This window comes from Choloepus didactylus, chromosome 9, assembly GCF_015220235.1.
Source record: "Choloepus didactylus isolate mChoDid1 chromosome 9, mChoDid1.pri, whole genome shotgun sequence".
Classification (NCBI taxonomy): Eukaryota; Metazoa; Chordata; class Mammalia; order Pilosa; family Megalonychidae; genus Choloepus; species Choloepus didactylus.
This window is the reverse complement of record NC_051315.1, coordinates 127,798,065-127,821,946: the sequence shown is the minus strand read 5'-3', so window position 1 is coordinate 127,821,946 and position 23,882 is coordinate 127,798,065.

Genomic DNA, 23,882 nt, shown 5'->3' with positions numbered 1-23,882 from the left:
GGGGACACGTTGGCAAGAGTGAGGGTGGGGGAGAGGGGACACGTTGGCGAGAGTGAGGATGTGGAATCCACACATCCTGCTGCCCACCTGGACCAAATGAGGGAGGAGGGAGAGAGAAGAAGTGAGGATTGATTAGTCTCTGGGTTTTGGACCTTTCAAATTTTACATTTGTTGTTAACTCTGAGCCCAAACCCGCACTGCCCCCCTGTACCTCTCCTATGTGGGTTCTGCTTCTACTCCCAGAAGACTTTCCTATGTCCCTTTCTCCTTCCTCCTTTCCTCCTTCCTTCTCCTTCCATAATTGAATGTATATTTGTTGGGCACCATCTGTGAGCCAGTTCCTGTGTCACGTGCTATGAACACCATCCTGAATACAACCACCTGGTCTCTCCTTCATAAGAGGAGGAGAAGATAAAAAAACAAATTTATTTTAAAAATAAATACAAATCCAGCTTTTTGATAAAGTGTATTGAGGAAAGGAACATAATCCTATCATAGAGAATGCTGAGGGATGTATTAGTTATCTTTTGCTGCATAACAAATAACTTCAAATCTAGCAGCATAAAACAACAGACATCTATTCTCATGGTTTCTGTGGGTCGTGGATTTCGGGGTGGGTCAGCTGGGTGGTTCTGGCTCAGGATCTCTAACAAGGTTATGGGTCAAATTGTTGGCCAGTGTTTGAACCATCTGAAGACTCAACAGGGCTGAAGGATGTGATTCCAAGTTTATTCATGTGGTCATCAACAAGCCCAGATCCTCACGGATTGTTTGATCGAGGCCCTCAGTTTTTTCTTGGTTGCTTGCCAAAGGTGTCCTTTAGTTTGTGAGCATTTAAGCCTCTCCATGGTGACAGGTCCTAACAGAGCAGCTGCCTTCCTCTAGAGCAAATGATTCGAGAGTACGCACCAAGACGGAAGCCGAAGTCTCCTTATAATCTAATCTTGGACGTGACTACCATCCCTTCTGCTGTATTTTACTCATTAGAAGTCTTTAAATCCTGCCCACATTTGAGAGTGGAGGAATTAAGCCCCACCTCCTTGAAAGGAGGGATATTGAAGGATTTCGGGACATATTTTTTAATGGTGGGGGTTGGTACTACTTTACATAGGATGATACTGTAGATTTTTGTTGTTGTAGGTTGGTAATTGACACTGTAGATTTTTAAAGGCATACCTCAAATATTATTGAATTCAATGGCAATAAACTAATACTGATCCACACTCTCTTAGCTAAAACCCTAGAGGCAGATGTGCTTCAAATGTCAGAACTTTTGAGAATTTTAAAAAGGTAATACCCTGCACACATCAAGTATTATTTAAATCCCCCTTGGGGGTCTATGTCTGTGGCCTGCAATTAAACACATTAATATTTTTTACAGTGAAACCTCTGAATATTTATACAATGCAGGATAAATACAGACCCTGGATAACCTCAAATCTGTTAAGTCAGATTTATGGACAAATTTATGCCAAACATAGGAAAGAGCTTTTGTTTTTCTGAGCTTCTTGGGGTTTTGGAATTGCAGGTAGGGGGTTGTGGACCCCCCCAAAATCTTTCATGATATGCTCATCTAAAATCAAAAGTTATTACTTACATTATTTTTCAATCAAGTAGAGTGCAAAATCTTGAAATGAGTTTTTAAATCTTCAGATGCTCCTGTATGTTGCTCACCACGGTGGAAGGGGCTTGTGGTTTCAAAGATTGGGAGCTGGTGAAGGGGTAATACTGAGCGATGTGGTGGGAGAGGGAGCTGGAAAGGCCTCTGTGTGAGAGCCTGGGTCATTTGGACTCCATCCTGGGAGCTAGTGAAGAACTTTGAGCACTGAGAACAGAATAACGTCCACTGCAACGGCGTGGGAAGCACGGGAGGAGAGCTTCGTAAGTAATCTAACAGTGAGATGTTTGTGAATGTGTTTCCCCTTCTCCTCTGGAGAGTCTGTCACCAACACTGCACTTGTGCAAAGGCTGGTCGCTCATGGCCTTCCTCCCCAGGCTCCCAGGAGTTGTTGGCATGACACCTCTGTACCTGAGTGTCCTCGTCTTTGTGCCTTTAAATCTCAAAACATCTCCCCGGAGCAGAGGCTCCACCATGAGGACTGGAGGAGGGAGGACAGGCAGACAATGGGGGGAGTAAGGGGGTGAGAGAGGGCAGAGGTTGGGGGGCCATGGGAGGAAGGGGTGGGTGTGGGAAGCAGGGAGGTGCATATGAGCTCTGTATGGGGTGAAGAGAGAGAGAAGGGGAGGTGGAGCCCAAGTTCTCATGCCCGGGAGAGGAAGGTCTTACTGTCCAAGAAACGCTGTCCATACTCCAGAGCAGAGCTGAATCCAAGGTGATGTGGGTTGAATTGTGTACCCCGGTGTGGATGTGTTCTTGGTCTTGGTCTGCATTCTGGTGGATAAGAGCTCTTCAAAATGTCACTTCAGTTACGGTGTGGCTCCGCTGAATCAGATTGGGCTTTAATCTGGATTACTGGGATCCTTTATAAGCAGAGTGCAAGTCACACAGAGAGAAGCCCAAAGTCAACGGAATCCAGAAGAGGAAAGGGAAGTTGCTATCATGTGCATTGCCATTTGATGGAAAATCCAGGAAACCCCAAAGATTGCCAACCCTGGGAAGAAACCAACCTGGTAGCCTCTGAAACTGTGAGCCAATTAATCCCTGTTGTCAAGCCAACCCACTGTATGGTATTTGCTTCAGCAGCCAGGAAACTAAGACACAGGGTAACGGGCATGACTCTGGAATTAGGATTGAATTTGAAGAGCTGGAGGGGCTTTGAGGTGGAGATGGGCCTCAGTCAATGGCTGAAAGATTTGGGACTAGACCTTGTGCTTGGCAGAGTTGTTACCTTGAAGACAGCCCGATGGGGAGTCAAGGAGCCCACTGTGGAATACTCCATAAAAGTCTTGACCATAGGACTTTTGTGAGCATCAAGAAAGATCTTGCTTATAAAAAGCATGACATAAATAAAAGTGACTTTTGTTGTGAGTTGAGTGGTTTGCATTTCTTTCTCTAAATCGGGAAAGAGGAATAAAGGTTGTACAGGGTACACATTGGTGATGGGGCCAGAGAACACCTGTGCCTTCCAGAAGATGGGGTTGGGGAGGCATGAGGAGTCAGACCTGTTTGCCTCTCACATTTATTTAGCAGCCCTGAGGACAGGTTGATCAAGAAGCTTCAAAGTGGCAAGATCTAATTCATGTTTTGCTTTGCCTCTGTGAAAGGGTCAGGAAAAAGAACCACTCTTCTTTCCCCCTCTAACCCTTCCCCCTTTTTGTGCCTTAGGGTCCTGGAAATCTGGACATCCTCAGCATCCAGACAGAGCCAAGAGGAGCTCTGGGGGATGCAGGATATGGACATGGATGTGAGAAATAGCTTTAACCAAGATGGAGAAGGGGACAGAAGTTTTGGGTTTTGAGACAGTGGGGACCTTGCCTTGCTCCCCATGGTATTGGGGAGGTGACAAGTGGATGGCTGGACCTCCAGGAATGCCTGAACCCCCAGTGCAGAATATCCTGGCTGCATGGGGTCCCCATCCAAGCTTGGCACAGAGCAGCCATGCCTGGACATGGAGCCCACAAGAGGTGACTTGTGTGAATGGACACCAGAGGACAGAGTCTTCTAGAGAGTCCCAGCTCCTGGGGGTGGCAAGGGAGACCCAGAAATGGCTCTGCTGGATTTGCCAACAGCCCGGTACTTGGGGACGTGGAGCACGTTACATTTGTCTTATAGAAATAAAATAGTCAGGACATTTCTTACTTCTGTGTTTTGGAGTAAAAGTTGCATCTCTATAAAACTGTTTACTGAAGAGTAAAAAACCCACCTTTTCATTCTTTGCTATCACCCGTTTCTCAGAGATTGGTTCAACATCGGGTGCTTTGATCTATCCTTCCTTCACTTTCCTTTCTCCTCATCAACTTTAAAGGACACGTTTGCCCACTGGGTATCCTGCACAGCTTCTCTGCCTCCCTTTTCTTGGTCAACTGTCCACTTCCTCCTGGTTGCCTCCTGGTTGCCATGTCTCAGCAGGAAGTTTGAGTAGCTATTCAAGCAACCGTGTTTGTCCTAGGTTGAATTACCCCCATTTAGACAAGCTCTTAATCTTAATCCACATTCCTGTGGGTGTGAACCCATTGTCAATAGGACCTCTCGAAGATGTTATTTTTAGTTAAGGTGCGGCCCAACTAAATGAGGGTAGATCTTAATCCATATCACTGGAGGCTGTATAAAGAGAAGAAACAGGAAGTTAGAGGAAACAGGAAGAGCAGACACAAGGAGAGAGATCACCAGGTGACAGGAAGCAGAGATGCAAGCCAAGGAACCCCAGGATTGGGGCAAGTCAGCACCAGATACGCAGACTCCGGGAGAAAGCAGACCTTGCTGATATCTTGAGTTTGGATTTCTTCTAGCCCCCGAACTGTGAACCAGTAAATTTCCTTTGTTTAAGGTAACCCATTGTGTGGTATTTTCTCCTTGCCGGCCGAGGACAGGACGCGTGGGACCGAGCGAGAGGGCGCCGGACAAGTGGTGGCCCGTACGGGGACTTCGAACACTCGACCAAGCTCTGACCAGCTGAGCTGGTGGTGGACAGCGGACTTCCTGCGCCCGGCCAGCGCGAGAAGGTGAGTGCTCCTTTTACGTGAGAGTCAGGGCCCGTGGATTCTCAGGCGGTCCCGGGGACTCGGAAGAGCTCTCCGAGTGGTTGAAAGTACAGTGCCGACTGCAAGCATGGGGCAGTCTGAAAGTTTATCTTTGTTAGCTAAAAGTACAGTGCCGACTGCAAGCATGGGGCAGTCTGAAAGTTTACCCTTGTTAGCTCCTTTAAAAGCCCTCCTGAAGCAGAGGGGTATTTCAGTTAGGAAAAGCTCCCTACAGAAGTTTCTTAATGATGTTGAAAATTTTGCCCCCTGGTTTAAGTTTGGTCACGATATAGATTGGGCGCGTCGGACTAACGTTTGTCTGAATCCACCTTTAGTCCCTATATGGGAGACCGTTCGCGCGATCCTTGAACTGGGGGTTGGCCGCGAGCCACCCGGGAGGCGAGAGTGTGTGCAGCGGTCCAGGCACTTAGAGGAAGAGAGAGCCGGCGAGAAAGGGTGGACTGGATGCAGATGGGAGCTCCCACCTGGGCAATGTTTCCTTGACATTGAGAACACACTGCTAAGGGCAGCCACATTCTTAAAATTGTGTTCCATGTGTTACTTGAGAAACTCTCCTTTCTTACAGTAGGCATTTCAATGCTGTTGACTGAAATGAATACATTCATGTTATAGTACTGCTTTGAGGAAAGACTACATAATTTTATTCTCAGGGAAACATAGTTCATGAAGTCTCTCCCTGAGAAAAATGTTTTTCTTTTCTCTTCCAGCGCATCAATAACTCGTGCTATAACCCATCCGGAGACATCCAGTCCGCACACAACCGGAAGTGGAAAGCAGTCCTGCTTACAGGGTCCTATACCACAGTGAGGAAGACTTCTTCCTCCGCCTGGAAACAACTGCAGTTCCTGCCAAGCTGCAAAAGCGAGAACCCATCACCGCCCTCACGGTTGCCACCCTCCTAGGTCTTGCAGGCGCTGGTACCGGGATTGCTGCATTAGCCAGTCACAGTCTCGCCCTAACTCATCTCCGGGCTGCTGTCGACGAAGACATCCGTCACCTACAAGACGCTATTTCCCATCTTAAAAATTCTATTAATTCCCTCTCTGAGGTGGTGCTCCAAAACCGCCGAGGCCTCGATCTTCTGCTCCTCAAAGAGGGAGGCCTCTGTGCCGCCCTAGGGGAAGAGTGTTGTGTGTATGCCAATACCACAGGTCTTGCAGAGAACAGTCTAAAGAAGGTCCGGGAAGGACTGGAAAAACGTAAAAGAGATCGTGAGGCTGCCAGTTATTGGTCCAGTTTCTTCGCTCTCGTCCTCCCATATATCCTTCCCTTTCTTGGCCCCCTAATAATAATTATTCTAGCTCTTGCTTTAGGACCATACATCATTCGCAGAATCGTCCAACTTGTGAGGAAGCAGACCGGTGCTATTTTACCAGCAACTCGCGACCCTGGTTTACCTCTGATGACCACTGCTCCGGAGGACCAGCCAATCCTCCACGACCCCGTCGCCATCGGTTGGCTCGACGGCCACGAGGCTTTTCTCGGTCGCAAAAGCATCGCACCGACGCCGCGCTCCGGCTTCTCTGAACTGTTGGACTTTGAACCTCCCTCCGCCTGTGACTCCTTCACCTAGCCCGCAGCAGCTAAGCCATCGACAATCGACAAAACGCCTTGTCACTGCTGAGCCCCCGACTCGCTGAACTATCGTTGATTCCCTTTACTCCTCCCTCATATTGAACAGCAGGCTCTCGACTGATCGATCCCCTTCGGGGTGGGGCACTCTGGGGCAGGGTTCGCGGCAGAGTCCATAGCCATATCCCGGATTTAGCTGATAGTTCCAGCAGTCTCAAATTTTCTCAGGCGAGTCTCGTAGGTGGGAGCCCGGTGACGCACGGGGCTCTGGCCATTGCACAGAGACGCCTAGTGACGCCTTTGACGCTGGATGCCACTCTCCTGTCCCAACTATCACTACCCAGTTACAAGGCAAAGTCCGGTAGGGAGAGTCACGTCGTTTCCAGCTCACGGGCTCTCCGGTCTCTATATGAGGTAAGCATTCTGGTCGGTGCCAGAGGTTCTGCCGTGAAATGGCAGGGGCCTAGTCCAGACTCCCCAAAGCACCAAAACATGTAGTGGGTCACTCAAGCCCACGGGAGTACACTCATCAATGGAGACACTGGGTGAAATATATAAAAAAAAAGGGGGAGATGTGGAGAGCCGCTTCCCGGGTTGTGGCCTGTTGGACACGCCGAGACCTGCTCTGGAGTAGCCCCCGCCATCGAGTGAGCCAAGATGGCGCCTGCATCCCGTTTCCGCATATGACGCTCAGGGCGGCGGTTGCCTGCTAGCCTATTGTACACGCTTACGTAGCATAGCAGCCTGGCAGACTGAGACAGCATCTGAATCCCAGCTACGGTGGTCCTGTAAGCCCACGTGGCAAACTGATTGCAAAGTTGGCTGCAGTTCTCCACCTCACCTGTGTGCAGGCCCTTTGCAACGTGGCCTTGGAGCTTCTCCCATCTGAAAGCGGTGGAGTCTATTTCTCCCTGCCTTGGAGCTGGACTAGACTTGTGACTTGCTTTGGCCAATCCAGTGTGGCAGAAATGAAGAATGAGCTAGTTCTGAGTGAGGCCACAGGACACACTGGGAGCTTCTACTGTCACGAACAATCCTAGCCTGGCCTCCTGGGGGGTGGAGGAGAGCTGGGACTCCTGACCAGGCCATCTGAGCCCAGCCAGTCCACGGTCAACCCAACAGCTGAAGTAGATGCTTGATCCGGCATAACTGAGATCAGCCCAGCTGCACTCAGCCCACCTGTAGACTTGGGGGAAGCAATAAATATTTCAAGTCACTTCATTTTGGTGTGACTTGTCATGTAGCAGCACTTAACTGCTAAAGCTTGTCTACCTGCGGAGTCCTGGAGTCTCCAGACTTAATCAAAATCAAGACCAGCCAGACACACATTAGACCCAAAAGCAACTTGTTTACTCCTTATTTTAAAAAAAAATTCTCTTTTTAACTATTCTGGAAAGGCTTCATGTTCTCAACATAATTCTTTCCAGTGTGACATTCTATTTTAATAGCATAACCTCCAGGATTCAGATGTGCTAGACACAATTGATGAAAGTTTAAAACTCCACTGGTTTCATTTTCCGGATCCTGGTTGATCTATGGTTCTTTTGAAGAATTATAACCTCAGTCTATTTATCCCAAAGAGAACTTAAATCAGGTGCTTCATTATCCAAGTTTTCGGGAAAGCGTACCACCAGCCAGATGCTCCTTAGATTTATGCTTCTCCAATATTTTGTGCAAGCGACCATCAGAATTTCTAAATTAACACCAAGGATGTGTGCACAGACAAAGTAGCCTTAATCTGTGCTCTTTTCTCTTTCTGTTACTTTACAAAAACAGTAAATGCAGTCAATGAGGAGCAGGTATCTGATCCTGGTTCTTGCCTCCCTCTGGCCTAGGACCTTGCTGTGTGTCCAGTGTTTTGTTTCCAACACACTGGTTTTTAGATTGTCAATTACTGGGCGGGAGTAAGAGATAAATTTCACCCTGGAGTAATCGTATATTAGGGCAAATTAAACTTGGATCCTTTTGGTGAAGGAATAGGCTAATATTTCTTGGGAAAATATGAAATTTAAAGCAACATACTAGAATTTTTGCAGTAGGGTTAAGTAGGGTCTCCCGAGCAGGAGGGAGCCAATGCCAGAAAGAGGTTCTGTGTCCACTCACAGGGGTCACATGTCCATTAATGGGGGTCACATGTCCACACACAGGGGTCACATGTACATACACTAGTGGTCACGTGTTGACACACTGAGGGTCACGTGTCCACACATGCAGGTCACGTGTCCACACATGGGGTCACATGTCCATACACGGGGTCACATGTCCACACATGGGGTCACGTGTCCACACATGGGGTCACATGTCCATACATTAGGGGTCATGTGTCCACACACGGGGGTCACATGTACATACACTAGTGGTCACGTGTTGACACACTGAGGGTCACATGTCCACACGTGCAGGTCACAAGTCCACACACTAGGAGTCATGTGTCCACACACAGGGTCACATGTCCACACATGGGGTCACATGTCCATACATTAGGGGTCATGTGTCCACATGTGGGGGTCACGTGTCCATAAACAAGGGGTCATGTGTCGATACACTGAGGGTCATGTGTCCACACATGGGGGTCACGTGTCCACACACTGAGAGTTCACACTGAGCTCTCCCTCTGGCTTTCAAACTTTCATCAGCAAAAGGATCTTTTAACTGAAAAGGGCAGGAAACAATGGGAACCCACATTTATTGAGCCCCTCCCCTGCCCTGTCCCCTAATTTTCACGGAAAACTTGTAAGGTTCACAGTTAGGGACATGGGGCCCAGGTGGGTTAACGCTGCTTTGTCCAAGGTCAAGCAGACGCTCCCGCCCCCAACCCCCACCTCCAGCAAAGTTCCAGTTCTTTCCCTCACCCTGCACCCCCCACCTCTCAAATGCTAATCTCCCTCCTTCAGCCTCAACAGGCAAAATATTCTTTTTCCCTTGGGGATGGAGGAAATGACAACTTTTTGCAAGTTAGTATTATGCCTCCTTACCCTTTTGAAATACCAGCTCTTTGCTATTTTTGCTTCTGGCTGAAACGCTGTGCATAGGTCCCAAAATGTTACAGGACTCATTGCTCCAGAGAAGGTTTTGGGATCAATAATGCAAGCAGAGCCTCGTTCTTCCATCCAGATTAATCTTGGGCGCTTTTTATCTGGGCTCCATATTTGCTCATATTCATACTTGTTTCTCTGTCCCCCTTACCTGTTGCTTTTGAACTTTTGTTTTTAGAGTCCGTTCCTCAGAATGTCAATATAAAGCAACTTATTTATTGTCCATAACATCCCCAGCCCCCCAAAAAGTTCACTCCTTTGATTGGTTAGTTATGCTGTCCTGAAACAAGAACAGCTGAAAAATAACAGGTTATGTGCAAAAAGATGTTTCTCTGTATTTAGGTCTGTATCTCTGAACACTTCGAAGCAAATTTCATGTACAGTGAAGGAAGATATATTCCCCATTAGTGGAATATTATACAGCCACCGCTGAACAGTGGAGCCCTCTGGGGCATGATTATGCTAGAAGGCACTGAAAGAATACCCAGGCTCGAGCACACTCTGTCTCCAAGGACTTAACGTCTTGCCTGATTCACATTCAGCAGAGCGACCGTTTATTGAATATCTCCTGTGTGCCAAGAGCAGTGCCAGGTGTTTCCACCTGCCTTTCTCAGTAGTCCCCACGGCAAACATGAGAAAAGCAGCTTCATTTCTGTAGCTGGAGGTGTTGGAGCCCAAGGCCACTGCTGGGACGTTGTGGGAGGGATTCCCGTGTCTCCAGCCGTCTGGGCTACAGGCCACGAAGATCTGTTCCAACCTGACCTTCTGTGATCCACCCATACATCTTAGGCATGAAGCTCATTCATCCTCTCTCCGGGAGCCTGATTTCCATCACCTCTCTCTGGGCCCCTCTTTGCTCCTGTGACAGCCCCAGGAGCAAAACGCCTCTCAGTCCAGGAAAACCATAGGGAGAACAGGTCCAAGTTCATGGACCAAGTCTTTCCTTTCTTTCTTTAATCATTTTTTTATTTTAAATAGGTGATACATAAACAATGCACAAAATCCAGAAGATATTAAAGGGCAGAGAGTAGATTTAGATCTCCCTCCACTGGCATGCAGTTTCCACGTTCCCGGTTTCTTTCCCCAGTGATGGCTATTGCTCGTTTCTTCAAAGTATCACTTTCCAGAGATTGCCCAGGCGTATGAAATACCTTCTAAGTATGAAAATCTTTAAGCCCCACACTTTGGTACACTCACAACCTTCACATACTTTTCAAATGGTTCTGCACCCTCCTCTAATTTTTAGTGCTACGTCTTGGAGCTCATTTCACATCAGGCAGCTCAATCTGCTTGTTGCTTTTTTAAAGGCTACAGAGATTCCATTTTATGCATCTTAATTTATTTGAATATGGCTTACTGAAGGATATTTAGGTTGTTTCCAATTTCTCCTAATACAACTAATGCTACAGTGAATACCCATGGACATATTTCATTTCAATATATGGGTGCATTTGTAGAACAAATTCCTGGAAGTGAAATTGATATTATAAAACTTGTGGTTAACAATCTTGTATATCCTCAAGTTCTCTGGTTGTTAATGGCCCCAGTACTACCTTTCAATGATCAAATGAGTAATAGTCTGTGTCTCTTCCCAGGATGACTTCAGAAAATCCCATCCCTTACCTGGGTTCCCTCTTTGTACATGTCTGGGGATGACCTGACTCCAGGTATACTTGAGTTTCAAATCTGTCCTGGCTCCTTCTTGTCATCTCAGCTGGCTGTCTGGCTCCTCACCACCACTCTCACCATTTGCTGACCTAAAGTTGCCCCACTCCACCCAAGCAGGGTCCTCTCCTTCTGTTAGGTTCCCACAGCATAGCATGGGATGCACTGTACCATTTAATAAAGCTTACTCAACATAGGGCAAAGCTTTCAGTTCCTGTACCCAAAATTCAAGGCTTACAGGCTCCAGTCATCAACCGTTTATCAACTAGCTTTATCAAACATCTGCATATTTGATTATCGGCTCTCGTGGCTGCCCTGCTGGACGCCCACTGGCACAAAATTCCCCACAGCGAAGTCGGTTCTGGGTATGACATGGGGAATGGATAAGCAAGGAAAGAGCTGGCAGTGGGCTCACTCACCACTGCACTGAGATGTGAACATTTCCGTGGCGGCTTCTCCAGACTTGAGTTTCAGAGACCAGATTTTTGCCTCAAATGAGATTGGTCTGAATTGTCTTTTTCTTACTTTACTCTCTTGCATCACTGCCACCATCCATGCTGACCCATCTTGTGTATCTATAGAAGCTCTAGTTTGGGGGGTGAGGGGTAGGCACCAGATCCAGGGTTCTGGAACTACAAATGGTATTTTTATTTTCTGGACATACAAGAGAGAATCATAGCCCTTGAACTGCACAGCTGTCTGTGACCATCACATGCTGCTTTTGGAAAGTGCTGTCCACTTCCTCTTATTAACCAAGTGAAAATTTGGTTGTGAAATAAACAAGGGACACAAGTCTTTGGAATTGAACGCTAAGGACCACTGCTCGTTCACATGCCCTGTCCTCTAAAACTCGACATTAGTCAGACTTTGGGTTAAATCCTATTTTATTCCCCCACAGTAATTTCAGCCTCCATCAGGACAAACAGCAACCTCAGGAAGCAGCTACATCTGCAGCCTGGTGAAAGAACAACATTCCTTCCCTCGCAGTCTGGTAGAGAACGGCGCCGTCCCGCACAGGCCCCAGAAGGATGCCAGACGCAGGGGAGTTTTCCTCTCCTTGGCTGGTGTTTCAAGGAAAATGAAGAATTCCTGGAGCATGAGTCACCGTCCTGAGTCAGGCAGTCCTGTCCCGCCCGGCCAGGACCTCCGGGGCAAGAGGAAAGGTGGGAGAGGGGAACGGGTGGTCCACATCTCCAGGAACTGCTCCGAGCTGCTGTCCGTCTTCTCCAGTCCCTCTGTCTGTGGCACAGCTGGGGACCATAGCTGTCAACGCTGAAGGCCATGGGCCCACGTGTCTAACTGGCCACGTGGTACCTGGGGTGGGCAGGAGGTCCAGGAGAAGAGGAGAGCAACTGCCCAGCCCCCAGGTGGAGGGCCAAGCTTCCTAACACCCGGGGCTCGGGCCTGAGCGGCCCAGCTGGAACCCAGGTGAGGAACATACCCTTCCCTCCTCCTCAGAGCCACCAGGCCAATTCAGAGGTCCCGGGAAACACAACTTCCAAAGGGGAATGAGGACACCCTGAGCTTGATTTCTGGAACGCAAGTAGCCCCTGTTGGTAACAAGAGTCCGTTTCAAGGACAAATCTCCTTCATTCCTCATTGGACAAATTACAACTCTTTGTGGCAACCAGACATAGTTCTGCCAGTTTGTTGGTAAATGTGTAATTTAAGAGGTGAGTATGCACTGTACCAAAGGATTCTTCACTTTTCCAGGGGATTGGCAACCCAGATGGAAACATCCCGTCTATCATCTCCACTGCAGTTATTGAGTTCTCCAACCTGGTTCCTGAGATTCCGTCCCTGTAATCCAGGGGCATTTATTTCCTTTGCCAGGAGCACTTGGTGACCCTTTACAAGTGGTGAGCTATGCTTTGTAAAACTAAAACCTGAATTGAGATAAAACAATCCAATCCAAACCAAAACAACCAACCAAACAAAGCAAACAGACAAGCATAGACTCACATAGAATGGAATGGGGCTTTTGACTGTTTGCTTGAAGTTCATTCAGTATTTGCATGGCCAGAAATGCTTTCAGTTGAGTCAACTAGGATTGAAGTGGAGGCCCCCAAATTGCCATCCAAGCCATTGATTTTGGGTGACCCTGCCAAACAGTTCCATAGAGCTTGGACCTTAGAGCACCAATGTGGTTTCTTTGTCACTTATGTTTGGAGACACTGAAGCAGATTTCTGTACTGCAAATCTTCTCAGTACACAAAGCATATGAAAATATGATTTGTGTGTGTCTTGGAGCAGATCCTGTTCCCCTGAATTTATCTGACTGTGTGACCCTGTGGATTTGCATCTGTTCTTTCTGACCCTGTTCTGGGGATGACAGATAAGGGAGAGCTCATCTACCAAATGGGGCTAGCGCTTCATTCAGGGAATGCTCTCCTGCAAAGCACGCTGGCTTACTGTTATGCAGATTATTGAAGTAGTGGCTGGCTTTCATGCCATTCGTGGTTTCTCTGCACTCCACTGGGTCGATCATGATACCCTGAGGGAGGGTTTGTTACCTGCTGACCTCATTTCTCACCTGGGCTCCTGCTCACCTGAGATCAGGACTTTGAGGGGAGCTGGCCTCTGTGTAGGGCACTGTCACATTCACCACCCATTATCCACCGCCACCCCTTCCCGAGTGCAGAAGATGCCACTGAACCTTTTTTAAGAACTCAACTCTGTGTTAGCCGGATTCCATCAAATAAACACAATGGCAGCGTTTTGCTATAAAAAGAAACACCACGATCCTTAGGTAGCTCCAGTGTGAACCTCCTGGGTGTACATTAGAAGAACGTGCAGCAAATGATCAATTATCCAGCGTCTTGACCTGATCTGCTACGGGAAATAGGGTTTGGGGTTCTTTACCTCGGATACCTGTTGTGTTACCTGAGCTCCTGCACTGTCCAGGTTTTCCTCTCTGGTAGACTTTTCTTTACTGGAGTCCACTCAGGATGATGGGAGATTGATGGCTAACCATGCTGCACTTGTTTAAAACAAACATCCAGGTTCATTTCAGATAGCTGAACATCAAGCTTGTAAAATGCTCTCTCTCGGTAGTCACCAGGATATCACTTTCTGAAGGTTATTTTGATGAACGTGATCCCCAAACAAATTAAAACACAGCCCACCAAGCATCCCCTTGGGCTGGAATCACTTATATTTGGAACCATAACTGATCTCCAACACAAGCAGGAACTCAAATGCCAGAAAACATATTCTAAATGATTTCTTTAGCTTTCTTTGTGTCTGGATCCAAAAGCAATTTATTGGCAGAATTCTCAATTGCTCTTTCCCACCATCAATATTCATAGAGAGTGTGTGTCTATGTGTATGAATTAAAGAATAGCATCTTGGGGAATACATTTGAAGGGTTTAAATTTAATTACTTGGCTTGGAGTTGACTTAAATAGGAGCATCCTGCTCTTGATATGTGGGAAATTATACACTATACATTCTTAATTCTTTATTACAGTTTAAAGATAAACCTCTTTTGATAAAGATTTACCTAAAGTAAATATAATGGCCAGAATGTTGGGTGTACCCCATGTGCATGGGCTGGGGAATATTTGAAAGCTGCCATCAGCAAGGACCGTGGTGGGAGGGAGGGGTGGATGGGGGCTGGGCCTGGGCTCAGGTAGCCTTGGGCTCAGCCCCCGTCCTCTGCCTGCCAGCTGCGTGATCTTGTGCACATCCTTGCATAATCTCTCTGCCCAGTTCCCTCATCCGTAAAATGCAGGTGCCACTAGAAACTTACCTGTAAAGGGGCCCCCAGGATTCTCTCACTTTTTTGTTCAACAAGTGGCTGTGCACCAGGCAGGAGTCTTGGCCCAATGAAACAGCACTGCTTTAGGGCCCTGCGGAGTGTGGGGCACTCAGAATAGTCAATAAGTATTGGTGCTTCCTCAGCCAAATTGGTGCAAAGAATGGAAGAGATGCTCTTGCCTGTAAAAAAGCTGCCCCACAACCCCCCAGCCAGGATTTTCTTTGCCACTATAAGTCCTGTTACAGTTTCTGATGGAAGGAGAAGGAAAGTTTTGCAGTGTGCTCCCTGCCTTGAAAGGGTGCTTGCAAATAACATCCTGTAAAAGCATCGCTTGAGAAACAGTTATGAGCTTCTTCTTGGCTCCACAATTTGATCTTGGTAAATTAAACTCAAAAATTTCACAACTGCCTGCAGCTTCTCAGGGCCCCTGAGTGTGCAGACTCACAGAGGAAGGCCCCATAATTTGCCAGAACACCTACGTGAGCTTTGGAAAATGCAAAGATGAGAACGCAATGTAGTTTTTCAGGTGGTGTGGAGGCTGATCTGTGTGAATAAAAACCTGGGGGATGGAGCTGGCTGGGGCTGGGGGTGAAGGGTGAGAAGAGGAGGAGGGATGGAGAAGCACAGAGAGGCTTGGCAGAGACCGGGGCCCAACAGGAAACAAGGGCTGTGAGTGATGCCCGTGGTGGGGACTGACAACCACATTTCCAGGGGCAGGGAGGGCTGGCATTGAACGTGAAGTTGCTTGCTGCCTGGGCTTTTCTGAGAAGTCCCATCTGCTAGGCTCAGTAAATCATGGGCCACTAATGGCCTTGCCTTGGGGGTGTTTTGGGGACACGGGGAGAGGGGAGTGCACAGCAGGGCCAAGGCAGACGGAGGGCCTGGCAGGGGCTGTGCAGCCGAGCTCCATGTTTGGGAGCAGCAGAGAGACAGACAGACACACCTCCTCCCACCACCCAACCGAGAAGGGTCACCCTGGAAAGGGGACAGCCACTTGGTCAAAGAGGGGACGCTCTCTTCTGCTGTTCTCCTTACCTCTATGCTCACAGCTACCTTTTAAATTCGATTGCTGTGGGAAAAGCTATGTTCATGAAAAATGCCCGACACATCATCATCTCTCACGGCAAAGAATTAGATGCCCCAGATGTCCACCAATATTGGAATGGATAATTAAATGTCAGCATTTAATAGTCAATGGTCTGTTCTGCAGCCATGAAAACCGATAGCTATGAAGACTATGGAGCAGCATGGGGACTGCTTGTGGTATAAATTGATGGAAAGCAGGACATAAGGCCTTACTTGCAGACTGATTACAACTCTTTAACAATAATCGGCAGCTTTTTACTGAGCAGCTACTAAGGGCCAGGCTGGGCTGGGCTCCGGATGCTGACGGGGAGGAGCACATTGACTTCAAGAATGGAGAATTGAGTCCGCAGGGGTGACGGGGTGAATTAATGATGGTGAGAGCTGATGGAAGATTCTAAATAAGTGGCCAGAAAGAAAACTAGGTAATGACACCATGTGAAAGCTCTACCAAGTAGACAAAAAGGGTGGAGGATAACAGGACATGGCTGGCTTGAGAACCAGAGAGGCGGCTCACTGGAGAGCCAGAAGGCAGGGATGCACCGGGGCAGCCGGTGGCGGCTCTGCAGGTTGGTTTAGGTTTCAGCTTCTCCGCTTGGATGGATTCCTTAACTCCTGCCTGCTTTGGTTTCCTTATCTGTAAAGCAGGGGTAGCTGCAGCACCTCCTTCCTGGATGTTGTGGTGTCCGAATGACTCAAGGTCAGTGTTCCAGTTTGCTAATGCTGCCGGAATGCAAAACACCAGAAATGGATTGGCTTTTATAAAAGGGGGTTTATTTGGTTACACAGTTACAGTCTTAAGGCTATAAAGTGTCCAAGGTAACACATCAGCAATCGGGTACCTTCACTGGAGGATGGCCAATGGTGTCCAGAAAACCTCTGTTAGCTGGGAAGGCACGTGGCTGGTGTCTGCTCCAAAGTTCTGGTTTCAAAATGGCTTTCTCCTAGGACATTCCTCTCTAGGCTGCAGTTCCTCAAAAGTGTCACTCCCAGTTGCTCTTGGGGCGTTTGTCCTCTCTTAGCTTCTCTAGGGCAAAAGTCTGCTTTCAACGGCTGTCTTCAAACTGTCTCTCATCTGCAGCTGCTCTCTCAGCTTCTGTGCATTCTTCAAAGTGTCCGTCTTGGCTGTAGCAAGCTTGCTCCTTCCGTCTGAGCTTATATAGTGCTTCAGTAATTTAATTCAGACCCACCCTGAATGGGTGGGGCAACACCTCCCTGGAAATTATCCAACCAAAGGTCTTGTCTACAGTTGACTGAATCACATCTCCATGGAAACCCAAAGGATTCCAAAATCTAATCAACACTAATACATCTGCCCACGCAAGATTGCATCAAAGATAATGGTGTTTTGGGAGACATAATACATCGAGCTGGCACGTCAGCAAATCACTCAGACCAAGCCTGTACTCAGAGCATGTGCAATAATTGTTAGCTGTTGTTATTGTTGTTATTTTTTTCTAGGCTTGACATTTTCCAAAATGTGTTAATATTGCATGGATAATTCTAATGTCTAAATACAAATACAATAATTTTTCATGTGTTAAGCTGAGTCTTCTATGAAGCACATCCCAAGACTGGATTGAAGGTGCAGGGGTCATCCTGTGGGCACACCTGGGAGAGAAACAGGGTGGGAGCAGGAGAAGGGTGGGAGAGCCGTCAGAGCCCACACCTGCCTGACCCAGGTGAGGGAGAGAGGAGCTGGAAGCACTGAGCCCCTGCCCTTGGAGGTCTGCCGGGCGGGGTCTCCTGGCCGCCACACCCGGAGGACACTCAAATGCTGCTCGTCCCACAGCGAGAGGCAGGTGGCAATTGGAACCAGATCGCCTGGGTTCTTGTCTCCTTCCTTCACTACTTCTGGGATCTTGGACCCAGGAAGGGCCATCTCTGAACCTCAGTCTTCTCATCGTGAGAGACACTGGACTGAGCATGTGGAAAGGAGCAGAGGGGACGACTCCTTTCCCTTGTGGGGGACATAAATGACATGGGTTCCTCAAGCCCAGTTGTGTGGGGGTTTCTCTCACATGTATCTCCATAACCCTCACTGGTTCACCACAAGGAAGGTACTTGGGGAGACCCGACCTCCCCTGGGGCTTTCGCGGGTGGCTTGGGGTCCCTGGGCCTGCCTGCTTTCCTGAGGAGTGCTCCCCGGCTCTGCCCACGGAAAGCAGTGCTGACAACTGAAAAAGCCTGCTGCTTTCTTTATGCTAAAAAGTAAAAAAAAAAAAAAAAATTTCCAGACCCCATCTCCAGCTGCCCAGTTTTGCCAGTCAAGAGCCAGTGTTGGTACCCAGCTTTATGTGTCCCTTTTCTTGGGGCACAGCCCTTTTCCTCCAACTCCAACGCCTCTGTTTTCTTTCTTTCTTTCTTCCTTCCTTCCTTCCTTCCTTCCTTCCTTCCTTCCTTCCTTCCTTTCTCTCTTTTTTATCCTGTCAGCCCTACGTGCTCTCTGCAGAAGCAATACCTCCAATTTCCTTTCATCCTCGCTCTGGGTTTATCTATATCTAGAGCTTGGATTCAGCAGCTCAAATTTGGCACTTGCTTGAGCTCTCCTTCCCTTGCTCCTAGCAGAGACTGCTTCTTTCTCCCCCAGGGAAGTGACTCAAAACAGCCTGCTGTGCCAGTGGGTGAGGGGCGCCAGCCTCCAAGCTTGGAAACTTACTTAGAGTTATGTGCTTTGATCTCGGCCCTTCCATCCTTTCCAGACTGGTGTACAACCTGTGTCTGGTCACAAATGTCCCCCAAACATTTGTTCCAGATGGTTCTTGGCTATTTACTAGAGGATGAACTAACTTCCACACCTCCTTAGGCCGCCATCTTGCCCCTTGTTTACATTTTATCAAACTTGAACCAGTGTCTTTGCTGGACCATAGCGTTGCTCTTGTTTTTTCCTTCATCTGAAACGGTTTGGTCTAGTCACATCTCTATGGGTTCTAATTAATTTCTTCCTGATTTGATACAAAATACCAACAGTGATGAGAATAATATAAACCACATTACAGTGAGGCCCTCAGGGAGAAGTTGGCTGATGGATGTTGTCAATTCAGAGAATATTTAGCATGAGCTAGGAAAGCTGGGATGCCCCCAAATCTTTCTTACAATTCCTATATGATATAAATTACATTGAGAATGCTTGACATTTGATAATTTTCTAAAAATTTCCATGACACTGTTAATAAAGATTTGTGAAGCTGAACATTTTCTAAACTATCTGTACTAAAAAGCAATTTTTTTTGCACCACGCAAGAAGAAAAACTAAATTACCCTTTTTCGTTGTTTTTATAGAAAATGCTATTAGAAAGTTATTGGCATATGAAAAGGCAATCAGGGTACACAGCCAAACAAATTTAGAAAAAAATATTATTCAAGTGTGTTAGGCCGTTAATTAATAAAAATATTGTCATTCTGCATTGTATAGTGTTTATGCTATTTTAATAATTTTTGTAATTTACTTTAATTTCTCGTCTCTTTCAAAATAAATGTTCAATTTCTCTTCTAATTATTTTGTATTTTCAAATTGTTTTTCTGAACGAGGGCTCCCTCTCAGGTGACTGTGTAAGCATCGGCTCCCACATAACCTGGAATCTCCCCTGAATGTTGGTCCAGGGCAGGATGCAGGAGGAAGTGGACACTCCTCACTGATCTACGTTCTGCTGTGTCCTCTGGGGCCAGGCCAGAGCCTCACTAGGTCCTCACGGAAGCAGCTCTGCTGGGTTCTGCCCTCAGCCCCTGCTCTCTGGTCCTTGGGGTCAGCCCGGGGGACCGGGACCTCTCTGCTTCCTTTCTGGCCCCCCTATTTCATGCCCAGGGCTTGAGCACCTCCCCCCCCCCCCCCACAAACTGACTCCTGCCCATAGAGCCCTGGGGTCCCCAGCCTCCCAGGCCTGACCCTCTGGGCCATCCAGCTCTGCTGAACCCCCATCATTTCCTGTCCATCCATAATCTACTGTACACTGCAGCCAGATTCCTCTCCTTAAACACCACTGTTTGTACATTATAACAGGCCCCCAGATCTCCCATGGTCCCCCACTGCCCAAAGGGATGAAGCCCAAATTCCTTAGCTTGCTCCTCAAGGTCATTCACCACCTGTCCTCTTCCTACCTTTGATTCTGAGTGTCACTTCCCACGACTGGCTCCTGTGCTCACAGCATTTCCTCCATCCAGATGACCTTCGTCATTCTTCTCTAATCGATGCCATGAAAAGTCCCTCGTCCAGGTTTTGTACACGGCTGACCTTTTGCTGGATGCCTTCCCCAGGGGCCTGCAGTGGTGTGCTGCCCACGGAACGGCAGGGAATACAACGTCCACTTCTCTCTCGTGCATATTTTTAATCGTCCATTATCCCCATGACTCATTTACTGATTTTTTATCCCAAGACTGTTGCGGTTTTAAATGCTGTGTTTAAATAACTTTTGTTCTCTTTAAGAAAACCTATTACATATCTAAAGAGAGAAGAGTTTTCACTGATCTGTGAACATGCCCACTTTTGTTAGACATAATTACACGAAAAAACTTGCTCTCTGGCCTTTTCGAGCATCCATTTCAAGCATCTAATATTTATCTCCAATTCTTCAGTAATGCATCTATACAGCGTCACACTACATCTATTGAAGTTAGTGACTGTATATCTTTATCTACTGAAAACTCTTAGATGAAAATATAAAAAAATGACAAGAAGTGTTGGGGGTGAATGCTTTGCTTCTATTTATATGCATACTGACTTAGCTCTCCCCAGCATGTTTTCAGCCAATACATAATTCATTACCAGTTAATGCAGATGTATGTTGGACAAAGAAAATCTGCATTCCAGTAGTGTTAACACTGCTACATCCTCAGCCTTGAAAATGTATGATCTCAGATTGGAGTCCCTCCCTCCAATGGGGCCATGCAGCAGAGTTTTGACTCACCCAGAGGAGATAGGGCAGTGCCTCCATTGTAATACCGTAAATTCAGAGCCATGTCTAAAGGCAGATGTTACAGATGATCCCTCAGGGAATGAACCAGGTGGTCACAGATACAGTCGACAGTGACAGGCCTGGCCTGGGGGTTTATTGGGTTGGGAAAGAAAGAGAATGCTGATGATGGTGAGGTTGAAGGATGCAGGGGGTAAAGGAAATGAAGGAGGCAGGGAAGACAAAGGACAATAAGGAGTTAAATGAAGGAGTCGATCCTGGCCTCACTTCTCTTTATTAGTCTGGACTCTCTTATTTGCAGCTGAAAGAAACACAACTCAGAATATCTCAAGCAAAAACAAAAGAAAACTATAAATGACTAAGTTTGTAGACATCTAAGGGTTCCTAGTTTCCTGGCTGCTGTGACAAATACCACCCAGTGGGTTGCCTTGAACAATGGGAATTTATTGGCTCGTGGTTTCAGAGGCTGGAAGGCTTGCTTCCTCCTGGGGTGGGCTGCCAACAGCCCTTGGGGTCCTTGGCTTTCCCATCACATGGCCATGTCCTCTCCTTTCTCTTCTGGGTTTGCTGATTTCCAGCTTCTGGCTCCTCTCCATGGCCTTTTCTTTATAAGCCTCCAGTAATAGGATTAGGACCCACTGACCAGTAGGCCACCCCTTAACTAAAATAACATCTTCAGAAAGGCCTGTTGACAACAGCGTTCACCCCCAAAGAAATGGACTAAGATTAAGAACGTATTTTTCTGGGGTTCATAATTCAATCTACCACAAGGTATCTGATTTCAGGATGCCTGGATCCAGGTGCTGACCTGACATCATCAGGATTCCGTCTCTGTCCTTGGTTCTGCTCTCTCCTACAGTGATTCATTCTCCTGTGAGAAGCCGGACCCCCTCCTTCCCATGGGGTTATAGCAGTTTTTAAGTAGGACTCTGATTGGCTCTGCTGAGTCATGTGCCCGCTCTGGACTTTGGGATATAATGATTGGCTGGGTCCTGGTCACATGATGATCCTTTTTGCCCTGACCGCCTGGCTCTTAAGGAGCCCCTCACTCTCAGGGGCTGACTCTGCCCTTATGAGCACTTGAGTGCTCTTTAAATTTTGGGTCCTCGGTCCCTCTTTTGGCTCCCCTAGTCCAGCCCTGGGGCTCAGTCCCAGGGTTTGCGGTGGTGATGGTGGAACGCAGAGGCTCTTATACAAGGCTGACAACAGAATGGTCCAGAACTGAAATCATTTCTAAATATGCATGGATACACATGGGCTCTAAATCCAAGGCTTTTAGCCCAAAGTCATTTCCAAAGTTGCGTCTGTGGCCCGATAGCAGGATGAGTTGTAATAGGAGCTGAGTCTAAAAGAAGAAGAAGGAAGCATAGAAGCCAAGTGTCGAAGAGGAAAGGCAAAGACCGAAACAAACAGGTCAAAAACACAGGTTTTCACCAGGGGTGGAGACAGACAGGAATCTCAGAGTTAGACCTTTTATTTGCTGTGTAATTTTTCATCATGGAAGTAGAGCATAATTCATTCAAAAATATTTGTATTATTGATCATTTGGGTTGTCTTCTCTGGTTGACAGTGATAAGCAATGAGCCCAAGGCCATATCTGAAGGAAGAATACATTCTCCTTTCTAACTACTGTTCCTTTTAGGGGACTGGGGATCCCCGTGTAGGAGCCCCCATGACCCGTGGAGGGCCTTCCTGGGTTGGGGCGTGCAGAGAGGGCTTGGAGTTGAATTTGGCTGTAGGAGGGGAGCAAGTCCTGGAGTAATAAGAGAAAAACTTTCAGATTGGGGATGAGGTGCAATGCTAGGTAGGAAGTGGGAGGGGTTGAGGAAACCAGAAGGAAAGGACAAAAAAGAAGAGGACAGAATGGAGATTCTTCAAAGGTATGCTGGGCAGCCAAAGGACATTTTAAAATTGGAATGACCAATTACCAACTGTCTGCTCCCCATCCCTGCCAGTCTTCTGTGATGGCCTCTGAGCTCATAAATGCTTGGAAAGATGCATGTGTGTGTGTGCATGTGTGCACCTATGCACATGTGTGGGAGTGTGCCCATGTGCATGTGTGTTGGCATGTGAATGGGTATATGCTGGCATGTGCACATGTGTAAGTGTGTACTTAGTGGGCATGTGTGTGCCTGTGTGTGTGAGTATACACATGTGCATGCATATGTGTGTGCATGTGTGCACCTATGCACATGCGTGGGAGTGTGCCCATGTGCATGTGCGTTGGCATGTGGATGGGTATATGCTGGCATGTTCACACGTGTATGTGTGTACACGTGTGGGCATGTGTGTGCCTGTGTGTGAGTATACAGACGTGCATGCATGTGTGTGCATGTGTGCACATGTGTCACTGAGGGAGAGACCGAGTCTCCATTCAGGGTGGGCATGATGTCACTGAGGACAACATGTGGGGAGGCAGGAACCCAGAGGTGGGGGTGGGGGTCTTGAGGTGACTATGAGAAGCTGAGTCTCCTAAAAGTCACCAAACTTCGGCAGGGCTTTGGACGCCCCCAGACAGTGGTGGAAGTGAAGATTTCAATCAGTGTTAATCAGATTCGATGAGCAGTGATGCCTCAGTTGACATCTGGGTTAACATATCTTTATGAATATATAGCTACCTTTTAAAGATATTATTCCCCACAAGTAAAGAACATTTCCCACAAGTAAAATTACAGATCCAAAGGGAATTAAGACTTTGGTGATTCGTAAAATGGTTAATGGATTTCCCAAAGGGTTGCACCACCGTACAGGGCTACCAGCAAAGTACATATGCACCGGGTTTACCACATCAACTCCAGACATTTGCCCATTTAGTAGTTAAAAGTCACTCCCAGTTGCTGTTTTAACTGATGTTTTGGTGATAAACACCAGGATATTTTTCATTTCTGAGGTAGGAAATATCTCCTTTTACTAGATCCTAGTAGTATAAGTAGCAGAATTATAAGGACAAATTTGGGTTCTTATACAAAGCTGACAAAAGAAAGTTCTAGAATTGAAATCAAATCCAAATATGCACGGACCAAGCATTTCAGTTCAAAAGTTATTTCCAAAGCCATTCATGGGATCTCTGGCCATCCATGAATTCTCTTGGCCATACTGCTTATCTACAGTCCAGCACAGATTGTCTGGAGTGAAATGATTGGAAGGAGGAAAATAGTTTGGATAAGATTTTATTTTGGCCAGCAAATAAAATGA